Source organism: Diachasmimorpha longicaudata, chromosome 7 (assembly GCF_034640455.1).
Source record: "Diachasmimorpha longicaudata isolate KC_UGA_2023 chromosome 7, iyDiaLong2, whole genome shotgun sequence".
NCBI classification, from domain to species: domain Eukaryota; kingdom Metazoa; phylum Arthropoda; class Insecta; order Hymenoptera; family Braconidae; genus Diachasmimorpha; species Diachasmimorpha longicaudata.
In genome coordinates this window covers 252,198-266,277 of record NC_087231.1, presented here as the reverse complement: position 1 = coordinate 266,277, position 14,080 = coordinate 252,198, and the positions used below count along the sequence as shown (strand labels likewise).

Genomic DNA, 14,080 nt, shown 5'->3' with positions numbered 1-14,080 from the left:
GTTTTAAATTTTGTTGTAAATCACGCACTTTGTCACATAATCGCTCCAGAAAGATTACGGGATCCTGCTCGTTATCAAGAGAAAATTTATCATCGACGAATTGTATGAGTGCACTTGCATTCAAAACTTCAGAGCCTTCTATGTATTTTTTCAATAATTCATTTATCACTGTGTGCTCACCTTCAGGTGTGAGCAACAGTACTTGGCGTATTATGAGGGACCGAAATATGCATTGAATTAGTGCATTAGCATAACTGGCACCACCGGCAGAATTGCATAGCCCACAGATAGACGAACTTATATCGACTTGTTTATTTTCTACATTCGTCTCATCATTTGAACCAATTTCAAAAGCCCACGGAGTGTCCCATACCTTCGGCCAATATTTATCGGGCAGAGGTATTTGTTTCATATCAGGTCTGTACTTTGCCCTGAGTCTATTATATGCTTCAATGGCCGTAATGGAAGCTTTTGCCGGAGATGGATCGAAATTGATCAAATGGACGCCTCGCAATGTAGTTACTCTTGAAAGAGCGACGTACCAGTTTGGCCAGAAGAAAATATGGTTTGTCCTACATCCATAACAGCATTATGTAAACTCAAGCCTTGACTCTTATGTATTGTAATTCCATAGCTCAAACAGATGGGAAACTGTCGTCTCGATATGTAAGCTCCACACATGATTTCGAATTTTACGTCGATACGTTCCATTTCGAATTCTTTCCCCGATTCTAGGCGAACGGTTATAGAATTTATATATTCTACTGCCTTATTAACGGATTTAGTAACTGCTGTTACGACTCCAATAGTTCCATTAACCAAACCAGATCTAATTCTCTCTAATCTAAAATCAAACGGCTGTTTCAACTGGTCGCGTTTCAGGATTCATCCAGTGTGATAGCTTCTGCCGATCACTGGATGATTTTAGTAAATGTCTATATGTTACCAGATCTAATTCGCTCTAATCTAAAATTAAACGGTTGTTTCAACTGGTCGCATTTCAGGATTCATCCAGTGTGATACCTTCTGCTGATCACTGGATGAGTTTTGTAAATGTCTATATGTCACCAGATATGATTCTCTCTAATCTAAAATTGAACGGTTATTTCAACTGGTCGCGTTTCAGGATTCATCCAGTGTGATAGCTTCTGCTGATCACTGGATGCTTCTAGTAAATGTCTATATGTTATGTTCGCCAATTAATTTAAAATTAGAAAAATCACGTTGAAAAATTGTGGAAGAATAATAATAAATTCGTGTACTAGCTCGTCTTGTCGTGAAAAAAATTGATTATAGCATCAAGCTAAATAATTTGCTCAGGCACATTTAAATACAAATATAAGCAAGTCTTATTTACTCCTAATAACTTTTATCGTACAAAAATAAGCCTGGGAAGAATTCGATTGGTCGCATCTCTCACTTTCTCTTCCTTTCGTTCTTGTTTTCATGCTCACCTTCTATGGAAACTAAAATCGTTACTTCTTGTACCAAATTACCAGAAGAAACAAATAAAAGTTATTGATAATTTGCATAATTTGAGGGTAACAATTCAGTCGTGGACTGATAAATTTGAATTATTGAAGAGTTCATTTTCGACGATCTCTAGGTCCACGACACTTTTGCCAACCTCTCATTTCTCGCGCGCGTCGCTGATTGCGAATCGACCACACAGCGCCCGTAGGAAACAAATGCTGTCATCTTTTGAACAAAAATCTGACCGTTTCATTCTGAGATAATCGCACCGTGGAAAATATGTAAAAAAATCCGTTGCAATGCGCGGATCTTTTTAATTGGGCGTTTAATTCGGAAAAACTTGCCATAAATGAATATAGCATAGGCGGTTTAGGTAATGTAACTAAGTGTATTTTTGCTGCAAATTGCCGCGTTTTCACTCAGTTACGGAAATTAGTTTTGGAGGTAGTGGAAGGGGTAGTTGTGTCGTGTATAGATACTTGGGATTGGGAGCACTCGGCCTATTTATTCGAGTTTTCGAAATATATACTTGGCCGATACGCTCCCACGTATCTCGATCGTATGTAACGAAAAAGCGACAGTAAAAGGGAGGGGATGGCGCGCGCGGCGGGGCAGTCGGACGGAGGGAGACATGGGAGAGAAACGAAAACGCGATAGATTCGGAGTAGGAACATGGCTCATTTTGTTAATATGATGAACAATACTAATAAAACCTTTTTATTAATATCGGGATAGTTCACTGACAATTACCAATCTAGTGGCATCAAATGCTTTTTGTAGTCAAATTCCCGAATTTTAAGCGGTACGAAAATGAGAATTTCGTAATTTATTTAAATATATACTCTAATATGAATATTGGAGATCAATTTCTTTGATTTTCCAATGAAAACGTAAATTTCCTGATTTTTTGTCCTAAATGGGCTTCGGTGTCACTGTTCCCCGAATTCAAAAATGCATTGACAGCAATTCCCTTGTTTTCTGTTCATTTTCAGAGAAATATGGAACAGAAATTGACTATTCCGATTGGTTTCTCCACGAGCTTTCTCCGAATTTTCAATGGCAAAGTGTTCTGAAATCTTCATGTGTGGCTCAATAAAAATTTCTGGAAATTATCCCAAAAAATTCAGACAAAATTTTTCAACAATCTGTGGCTAAGAAGTTTCACTTCTGTCGTGCATAAATTTTATACACATATTTTTTCATTTCTTCTTTTTTCAAAGGTAAAAAAGCGTATTTTTTTCTCTTGAGAAATCGATTGTCCAATCTATATGAAGAATGTTGTCGGTGCTTTTTTTTTTACAACTCTGAATAGACGCAACTTCTATGTGTAAACACTAAGAAGACGTATGTGTAACGCATGTTTCTTTTTACTGTTATCCTTATTGGATCCTCAAATTTTTCAATCAATGTGTCTAATTGGTTCTCGAGGAAACGGTCATAAGAACAACAAATTGTTTATGCTTTTCCAGATAAACATTTCAGTTGTTGTCATTCGTCCCATCGCGCGCCATGTGTAAAATGCGATCAACAGTTAAACCACTATAAGTGAAACCAGTAACTAATGTTACAAATCACTAACTAACCACATATTTCACACTAAGAACACATGTCAATAACTTTAGCGTAATTATTTGAACGTAAAGATGGTTTCAAAAGTATCTACGGTTATATTTCGGGGATTTTTCACATAACCAACATATTTCAGTCGTTTTTGCGTAGTTATTTTGATGTTAGGGTGGTTTTGATGAGTTTCGCAGTTATATTTTGGTAATTACCCATGTATTTCAGGCGTTTTTGCGTAATTATTTGGATGTTACGGTGGTTTTGATAATTTTTTTGGGTTATATTTTGGGAATTGCCCATGTAACGCTTTGCGCATACACATGGCGCATTCTTTTTTATTTTTGATAATTTTTAGGTTTATTTCATTTTCTTTTGCGTCCAACCTTTTTCTTAGTCTTCTCATTGTGACATTTCTCCAAACATAACATATACACATCTTTTGAACCAGTTGGCCAACGAGATTTTTTAATTTCACTCTCGTCGACCATCAACCAGTCTGATTTATTGATTCTTAACATATTTACATATTTATGAGTGTTGCTGTCACAAGAATGATGTAAAATTGCACTCATAACTTGATAAGTGTTATTATTGATAATAATTTTACTTGGTGGGACTAAAGAAATTCGAATGTTGTTTCGGTTATGCAATAATTGAAGGAAAAATACATCCGATGCACATAGTATTTCTACTTTACTTGACAGTCCTGCCCATTTTTTACACTGATTGCAAAAACTTGCATCTTTTATTCTTGTCAACAGCTTAGAAAACAATCCTTCGAATGTCATGTGGGTCTCAAATGTTTGGAGACCACAAGGGAAAACATATTGACTTGTTTCATATGAAGAAGTGTACATACATGTCGTACATGTCTCTGAAATTCTGAGTTCATGTTGTACAAGTTCTTTCAAATTCCGATCTTTCGAGCATATAGTTTCGAGAAAAGAAACAGGATCTTGAGCATCATCTGAATCGAAAGGATTACCGGCGAATTTTCTGACGCCATCACATCGTAGACAGCCTGCACTTCTAATATATTCACTCAATAGAATCGATAGTTCAGTATGGATATAATTATTATTGTCTTGGAATTGCTTACGTATCGTACTGCAGTTGAATAAAGCTTGTATTGTTGTATTAGCATAACTATCATGGGTATTCGAAGTTTCAACACCACGTATCGACCAATGACGAAAGTTTTCTGTTGATTCACAACACAAATTGTTATTGAGTTCGAACTCTTGAACTGCCCACTGGAAATCAAAAACTTTTTGCCAGGTTTTTATTGAAGTCTCATATTATTGCAAATCTGGCCTATGGGCAGCTCGCAATCGATTATACTCATTAAGTCTATAAGCATTAACTTTTATCGCATGAGGATCAAAATTGAGTAAATGCAGACCTTTTAATGTCTTCAGCCGTGAGAGTCCCACATAAGTTTGTCCACAAGTGAATATAATATTGCCTACATCAATAACTGCACTATTCAAACTCAATCCTTGACTTTTGTGGATTGTTATCCCATAACTAAGGCATACCGGAAATTGACTGCGAATGACAAAAGCCGCATCCATAACTTGAATTTTGGCCGCCACTCGTTCAATATTGCGGTATTCTCCGGAATCTAACTTGATAGTGACGTACTCTATTTCTGAAGAGTTCAAAAATTTTGAAATCGCTTAAACGGTAGCAATCGTTCCATTAACCAAACCTTTGGTGACATCAATGTTCCTCTTAATCATAATTTTCGAACCAATTTTGATTTTGATGGTCTTACCCAGTCCAGCCTTTTTACTTGCATCATCCTCATAATTCTCGAGTAATTTTAAAGCTTTATTCGTGAATATTTTCGATCCACTGTACTCATCAATAGCGGTAAGAGGAATTTCATCAGATTGTGTTTGACATAACATACGATCATTAAAAATTTCACATTGCCGACGCGTTGCAAATAGACACACTGTGCATGGTGATAAATTGTTGACGTATTGACATATGACGTTCAATCTCCTGTCGTAATCCAGTTTATCATCACACTGCATTTTTCGTATTTCTAAAAGTCCGATATCGTGTGAAGTGACCTGTCCAATTCTTAAACGAGAAAGTATGTCACCATAAGTTGTATCGGTTTTTTGTCTCATTTTTATTGTTAGTTCATCATAGGAGAATAAATTCGACCAAAGGTCGAATTTAGCCATTGGACCAACATGTTTCGCCATTTCATGTTCGGATAATGGGATATATGTAGGGTTCGCGCGTACGGGTGGTAGTTGGAATAGTTTACCAAACAAGAGTATATGTTTTCCACCAAACCACCCCTCATCGCCCTGAATGCCGGAATTGACGATTTCATTCAATCGGAAATTGGTAAATAAGAAGTTAATATTGGATACCATTGATATTTCATCAATTATTATCAATTGAACATTCTTGGAACTTTCTCGTAGCACCTTCAACGCTTTATCCGACAACTGTCGATATTTCAAAATTCCCGAACCACGTTCCACCGGTAATTGTAACAACTTGTGTAAAGTCAAGCCGTTGATGTTAAATGCAGCTAGTCCCGTCGGAGCAGCTGTGGCTGTGGCTGTGGTAGGGCGTTTCTTGTTCCATCCAGCGCCGTTTAACTTCAATTAAAAAACTTTTACCGGTGCCACCTTCTCCACTAACGTAGAGTCGTAAAATTTCTTTTCCGCCAGACATTATGGCATTTTGTAGTCTGTGGAAAATACGAATTTGATCAGCATTCATCCTACTTATCATTTCATTCAAGTCCCCCGGCATCTCTTTAGTTTTCTCATTCAAATCATGGAAGTTTTGCATGGCTGCTTCTGCTTCCACCGGTCACATCCCAGTACAATGTCGTCATTATCATCTTCAGATTGTGCACCATCGATCCCATTCATTTCTCTTTCAATTTTCAATTTTATATTGTCAAATGCTTTTTGGATTTCATCCAACCATTCATGATATTGATGAGCGTTCAATAAGTCATCTGTATGATGCATAAAAGATTCAGTAAAAATCTGAAAATCGCCTTTCACTTCGGTTGTATCTCTCCATAGCTTGGACAGGCGTAATAAACTGAAATAATACTTTTCCGGTTTTATTTCACAATTATTCTTATAATGATTGATAAGATAACTATGTTGCCGTTTCCGTAAACATTTTTTGTTCGGCATCTCATAATATTCCGCATGTTTACTTACGGGTTTTGTATTGACTACATCGAACCACTTGGCAAAATCATATAAGGACAAAGACTTCAGTTCAACGGGCCGTTCCAAATAATAATAAGCGATTGAGGACGGGCCGTCTGAAAATTCTGTGTACAGTTGATCATTTGTACAGTTGAACAAGTACGAACGGAGCCCCCCGCTTGGCCGATATGCAGATACCCCAGCAGGACTCGTGGCGCCCCGTCTCCTCGGGGGTGAAATCGTGTCGGTAACGTGGAGAAACTGGCGTCAGTCAAACCCCCAGAACTAAGCCTCTACTTTGGTCTATCCTCTTTGGCAATCAGCGACGCGCGCGAGAAATAAGAGGTTGGCAAAAGTGTCGTGAACCTAGAGATCGTCGAAAATGAACTCTTCAATAATTCAAATTTATCAGTCCACGACTTAATTGTTACCCTCAAATTATGCAAATTATCAATAACTTTTATTTTTTTCTTTTGGTAATTCAGTACCAGAAGTAACGATTTTAGTTTCCATAGAACGTGAGCATGAAAACAAGAACATATAGACATTTACTAAAATCATCCAGTGATGAGCAGAAGCTATCACACTGGATGAATCCCGAAACGCGACCAGTTGAGACAACCGTTTAATTTTAGATTAGAGAGAATCAGATCTGGTAACATATAGACATTTACTAAAATCATCCAGTGATCAGCAGAAGCTATCACGCTGGATGAATCTTGAAAGGCGACCAGTTGAAACAACTGTTTAATTTTACATTAGAAAGAATTCCATCTGGTAATATATAGACATTTACTAAAATCATCCAGTGATCAGCAGAAGCTATCACACTGGATGAATCCCGAAACGCGACCAATTGAGACAACCGTTTAATTTTAGATTAGAGAGAATCAGATCTGGTAACATATAGACATTTACTAAAATCATCCAGTGATCAGCAGAAGCTATCACGCTGGATGAATCCTGAAAGGCGACCAGTTGAAACAACCGTTTAATTTTAGATTAGAGAGAATCAGATCTGATAACATATAGATAGACTTTTACTAAAATCATCCAGTGATCAGCAGAAGCAAGCACACTGGATGAATCCCGAAACGCGACCAGTTGAGACAACCGTGTAATTTTAGATTAGAGAGAATCAGATCTGGTAACATATAGACATTTACTAAAATCATCCAGTGATCAGCAGAAGCAAGCACACTGGATGAATCCCGAAACGCGACCAGTTGAGACAACCGTGTAATTTTAGATTAGAGAGAATCAGATCTGGTAACATATAGACATTTACTAAAATCATCCAGTGATCTGCAGAAGCTAGCACACTGGATGAATCCCGAAACGCGACCAGTTGAGACAACCGTTTAGTTTTAGATTAGAGAGAATCAGATCTGGTGACATATAGACATTTACTAAAATCATTTCAGTGATCAGCAGAAGCTAGCACACTGGATAAATCCTGAAACGCGACCAGTTGAAACAACCGTTTGATTTTAGATTAGAGAGAATCACATCTGGTAACATATAGACATTTACTAAAATCATCCCGTGATCAGCAGAAGCTAGCACACTGGATGAATCCTGAAACGCGACCAGTTGAGACAACTGTTTAATTTTAGATTAGAGAGAATCAGATCTGGTAACATGTAGACATTTATCAGAATCCTCCAGTGATCAGCAGAAGCTATCACACTGGATGAATCCTAAAACGCGACCAGTTGAAACAACCGTTTGATTTTAGATTAAGCAGAATCAGTTCTGGTTTGGTCAATGGAACTATTGGAGGTGTAACAGCAGTTACTAAATCTGTTAATAAGGCAGTAGAATATATAAATTCTATAACCGTTCGCCTAGAATCGGGGAAAGAATTCGAAATTGAACGTATCGACGTAAAATTCGAAATCAGGAGTGGAGCTTACATATCGAGACGACAGTTTCCCATCTGTTTGAGCTATGGAATTACAATACATAAGAGTCAAGGCTTGAGTTTACACAATGCTGTTATGGATGTGGGACAAACCATATTTTCTTCTGGCCAAACGTACGTCGCTCTTTCAAGAGTAACTACATTGGGAGGCGTTCATTTGATGAATTTCGATCCATCTCCGGCAAAAGCTTCCATTACGGCCATTGAAGAATACAATAGACTCAGGGCAAAATACAGACCTGATATGAAACAAATACCTCTGCCCGATAAATATTGGCCGAAGGTATGGGACACTCAGTGGGCTTTTGAAATTGGTTCAAATGATGAGACGAATGTAGAAAATAAACAAGTCGATATAAGTTCGTCTATCTGTGGGCTATGCAATTTTGCGGCTGGTGCCAGTTATGCTAATGCAGTAATTCAATGAATATTTCGGTCCCTCTTAATACGGCAAGTACTGTTGCTCACACCTGAAGATGAGCACACAGTAATAAATGAATTATTGAAAAAATACATAGAAGGCTCTGAAGTTTTGAATGTAAGTGCACTCATACAATTCGTCGATGATAAATTTTCTCTCGGTAACGAGCAGGATCCCGTAATCTTTCTGGAGCGTTTATGTAGCAAAGTGCGTGATTTACAACAAAATTTAAAACATGAATTTACTCATCTTGATCGATCTAAAGTATGTAATTATATGAAAACTTCAAAAGAGAATAATATTGTTTTGAGGTTATCATTTAATAACATCAAAGAACCAGTGTCCTTAGATGATTTGATCAAAAGATCACTGTCATGTTGGTACGACGTTTCACAACATTGTGATAATTGTGGACATGTCACTGATGCTTCACGAAAAACATGCTTAAGTAGTAGCTGCGGGGAATTTTACTTATTGTAAAATTGAACATTTTTTCGTTCAATAAAAAGGATGTTAAACAAAAAATCAGCAGTTGGAAAGTTAAAGCAGTTCCAACAACTATAGTTAATATCTGTGGTGATTCATATTCCGTCCACAGTGCCGTATTACATGGCAAAATCGGAAAAAATGACCACTATATTAGTCTGCTTAGGGATAAGAAAACCGAATGGATAAAAACAGACGGTACAAACATTGCCAATATGCGATGGCCGAGAAATTCTAAGGATGTATATCTTTTATTTTTAGAACGGAGCAAATCTAAGTAATAGTAAGACTCTCATTCGATAGTAGCTTGGGTAGTGGAGGTATAAAATCTCTTGCCCATTTTGAAAAAATGCGCCAGGCATATATTTCGATGGTGTTCATTTGAAAAACAAAATTGAAAAAAAACTTAAAACAACAATTACTTAAAAAGTGAACCACAATTATGAAAATTTGAAAAAACTACATAAATAACAAAACACGCCAAGCTCATTGATTGAATTCACCAGTGGAGAAAGCTGATGATAATAGGAGTCCATAAACCGAGCTCCGTGAAGTGGGCACCCCACTCAGGTGGATTCGAACGAAAATTTCATATTTGATAGATTTTGAGCTACTTGGAATAGTAGTAACGTTTCTTTCGTTTGTAGTTGAAAAAAGAGCGACCAATTCGTTTTTGAAACACAGTTAGGAACTATTTCATAGTTACAGCTGGAGTGACATTGGATTCTCCTTGGCAATCGTTTGTAGCTGATTGTAGTTCTGAAAATTTCACGATCGGTATCGTAATGAACGTTTAATAGATTTTTTCAAAGAGTGAGGAGCTATTTCAAAGTTGTATTCGAAATTACGTGGGATTCCTATTTGCAATCGTTTGTAGTTGATAGTAGTTTTTGAATTTATGAAATCCGAACGGCAATTAACGAGCAATCGGCTTTCAAAGCATAAGTAGGAAATGATTGATAGCTATAGGCAAATTGTCTTCAGATTCCTATCTACAAGCGTTTGTAGTTGATTGTAGTAACCATAGATTTGCAATGCACGGAGAATAAAAGAAAGTGAACAGTTGAGCTATGCAGGAAAATTTGAAGTTGTGTTTGAAAGTGGAAGAAATAGGAAAAAAAAAATCCTCATGAACCAACATCCATATGTGATTGTAGTTCTCGAATTTTCCAAATGTAAACTCAAATGAGCGTCCATATCGATTTTTGGAGCCCGAGTAAGAACTAATCGACAGCTATAGCCAAAATGACATCGGTTTCCTGTCTTAAATGGTTTGTAGTTGTTTGTAGTACTCATAGATTTTGAATACACCGGGAAAGAAGGGTGGGAGAGAATTGAGAAATGCCGAAGCATTTGTTTGTAGTTATTTCTAACAGTGGAAAAAATGGAAAAGTTTGAAAAACCTTATAGAACAAAGTTCATACATGATTGTAGTTTTGGAATTGTATCTATTTGAACTGGAATGAGGGTTCTATTTGTTTTTGACAATTCAGTTCGGAACGATTTCATAGTTACAGCTGGCGTGACATTGGATTCTCATCTGCAATCGTTTGTAGTTGACTGTAGTTCTAGAAATTTCACGATCGGTATCGTAATAAACGTTCAATTGTTTTTTTTTTCAAAGAGTGAAGAACTATTGTAGAGTTGTATTTGAAATGACGTGGGATTCTTATTTGCAATAGTTTGCAGTTAATGTCAGTTTTTTAATTTCTGCAATCCCAACTGAAATGAACGTCCAATTGACTTCCGGAGCACTAGTAGCAAATGATTGATAGCTATAGACAAATTTACATCGGATTCCTGTTTAAAATGTTTTGTAGTTGATTGTAGTACTCATAGATTTTTAATACACCGGGAAGAAAGGGTGGGAGAGAATTGAGAAATGTAGAAGGATTTGTTTGTAGTTGTTTCTAACAGTGGAAAAAATGTAAAAGTTTGAAAAACCTTATAGGTCAAAGTTCATACATGATTGTAGTTTTGGAGTTTGTCCTATCTGCACTAGAATGAAGATTCTGTCCATTTTTGAAACACAGTTCGGAACGATGTCATAGTTTACGCTTGAGTGACATTGGATTCTCATCTGCAATCCTTTGTAGTTGATTGTAGTTTTGGAATCTTTACAATCGGAAATTAAATGAGCGGCTACTCGATTTTTGAAGATTAAGGAGATACTGATTGAAAGCTATAGCGAGAGTAAGCTCGGATTTCTATCTGAAATCATTTGTAGTTGTTCGTAGTACTCATAAATTTCGAATGCACCGCAAAAACCGGGTGGCAGACAGTTCAGATATTAGGATTTTCTTGCAGGCATTTCTTGCAATGAAAAAAAAAAAAAAAGAATAAAAATAATTACATAGATTGAGGTTCATACTCAATTACAGTTTTGGATGTTTTTTATTCCACACTCAAATCTACATCGAATCGATCTTTGAAGTCCAATTAGGAACTTGCTGACAGCCTTAGCCGAAATGAGCTCGGATTGCGGCCTAAAATGGTTTGCTGTTTGTAGTATTTTCAATACTCCAGGAAAAAGGAAAAATTGAGATATGTAGAACGATTTGTTTGTAATTGTTTCTAAAAGTGGAAAAAAATATCATACTTGATTATAGTTTTGGAATTTTTCCAATTCTTTCCAATTTCCAATTTTCCAATTCTTTTTCCAATCTGAAGGAATGAGCGTTCAATGCGTCTTTGAAACACGGTTAGGAACGATTTCATTGTTAAAGCTTAACTGACATTGGCTTCTCATCTACAATAGTTTGTAGTTGATTGTAGTTTTCGGATTTCCACAATCGGAAACCAAATAAGTCTTCAATCGATTTTTGAAGATCAAGGGAGCTGATTGAAAACTATAGCCAGAAAGAGCGCTGGTCCCTATATAGTTTGTAGTCGATTGCAGATTTGGGATTTTTCTGATAAAAATGAAACTGATCGTTCAATCTGTTTTATAAGGACAGTTGAGTGTAGGAATGTTTCTTTCTTTCATTGAAATTGAACTGATCATTGCGTTATGGCTTCCTGACCAAGTATAATGAAAATACAAGGTACGTATATCATTAAATTTCCCTTATTTTCTTAATGACTACGATAAGACATTGAAAGATAAAACATTACATGTCCCGGTCCAGGCAAACAGATCACCGTCTCTCACGTGCAAAATTTCCTTCCGAGCTGAAGACCAGAATGGCAAGCACTTGGGGGATGGTAATATGTTTTCCCTGGCGAGGTGTGTATATTTCTATTCGTGACGTGGGACTGTAGCGCCACGAAAAATCTTTTTCGTATTTCATTATTGCAGGAAATAATCATTGTTATGCACTTTCATCATTGTCAATTCTAAATTATCGACACGGATAGTATTGTTACGTGTCCCCCTTCGAAGACTCATTCATTTGTCTATGATCTGAACTTCGGGAGAATCACGACTGTCTTTTGGATATAACATTAGTCTTTTGTGTCTCTCTTCGGAGCTCTGACGTGTCTCATCGTAATACTCTTTGTAATTAATAAACCGCCCCAAATATTTGTCAACCTGTGTCGTCTTTATTCTTCGCTGGATATAACATTGGTGTCAGAAGTGGGAAGTGGGAAGTGGGCGATGTAGATTTGAGTGTGGAAGTTCGCTGGATATAACAGTATTATGACGTTTCTCTCCTTCTGGCAAATCTTGGGTTATATCTGCCGCGTTTCTTCGAACATTCCAAACTATGATTTAGTTGGTGGTGTGTTTCTTCAATTTTGTTCGATCGGTCAAACAATTGACCACTTCATTGTTCGTTGTCAATTGTTTTAACGACTGAACAAGATTAAAGGAACATGTAAAAAATCTACCTATAGCTTGAGCTGTTCAAAGAAACGCGGGGCATATAATCAAAAGTTTGTTAGTGTAGGAAAACGTCATTAGTATTGCCAAAACAAGGACAAATACTCATTATCAAACCGGTTTAAATGTTGCGCGAGAAACTAATTCACAACACTAAGATTTCTACGTACCGATACATGATAAGTATTGAATTATGTCTGACTGACCGACCGGGGGTGATACCTAGCCTATATTCCCGTCTTGGTTAGTAACCGCCATTCTGTGTCATTCTTTCTATCTTAGGAAAACTTGGCGACCGTGTCCAGACAGCTTACTTTCATGTCACTATCTCATGAAACGCTTGGCACACTATTTTTACAAAAAAAAGTTTTTTGTGTTTTTATAAGATTTTATTTCCATTTGTTATGTCCGGAGATATTTAGCGTCGAAGGACATTTGCCCTTGCTCCCAAGCTAGAATTTGTTGATTAAATTATTGGACGACGCTGGTTTTTCTTTTTATTCTTACCTGCGGAGGATTTTATAATTTGTAATTTTCCAATTGCTTCAATTATAATAAAAGAAATGAGAAATGTAGTATTGTCCAACTTTACGTATTTATTGACATTTGAATGATTATACATTGCTTGAGATGGAAACCGTTACAGTTAAAGGACCCTTACAATCATTGTTGGATCTTTATGAATTTTACAATTTGACCGTTACTCACTGCGACCGATTGCTAATTCTGGGTTGCGAGTTCTTGGGGTGATTCCACCTTTTTTCTCTGCCAGATGACTAAGAGTACACGATCACAGATACTTAGGTGGAGTACCTGTCTTTCACTTAGTTGTTGGTAGAGTTTTTATTTATCGACTTGAGTCCAGGCTCTATAGTTTTTAATTGACAAGTATAATTATGGTTGAGTCCACCCACCATTCACCAAAGGTTACCACCAGTCCCCTTAATATGCAGAAAAATATTTATTCTCGGCTTAAGGATGCAGTATCCCCGAATAATTGCTAACTAATGTTCCCTACTTTTATTCAGGAACAATCCGAATGTTTAATTAAAGATTAACTCCGAAACTTTAGCTAAAATCGGACCGATTTTAATAGTATTTCCGCCAGGAAATCGTAGCTCTTTCGTGAGCGGGTTTTTCCAGACTGGTTATTTTTTGGGATGGCTCTGCTATTTCTTCCTTGGAAATTG

At 36.8% G+C, this 14,080-nt stretch overlaps 1 protein-coding gene across 1 annotated transcript in view; it reads right to left on the bottom strand.

Moving 5' to 3' along the window:
• Positions 1–14,080, bottom strand: part of LOC135164605 (uncharacterized) — a 237,114-nt gene that overhangs the window by 195,928 nt on the left and 27,106 nt on the right. The window lies entirely within an intron of this gene.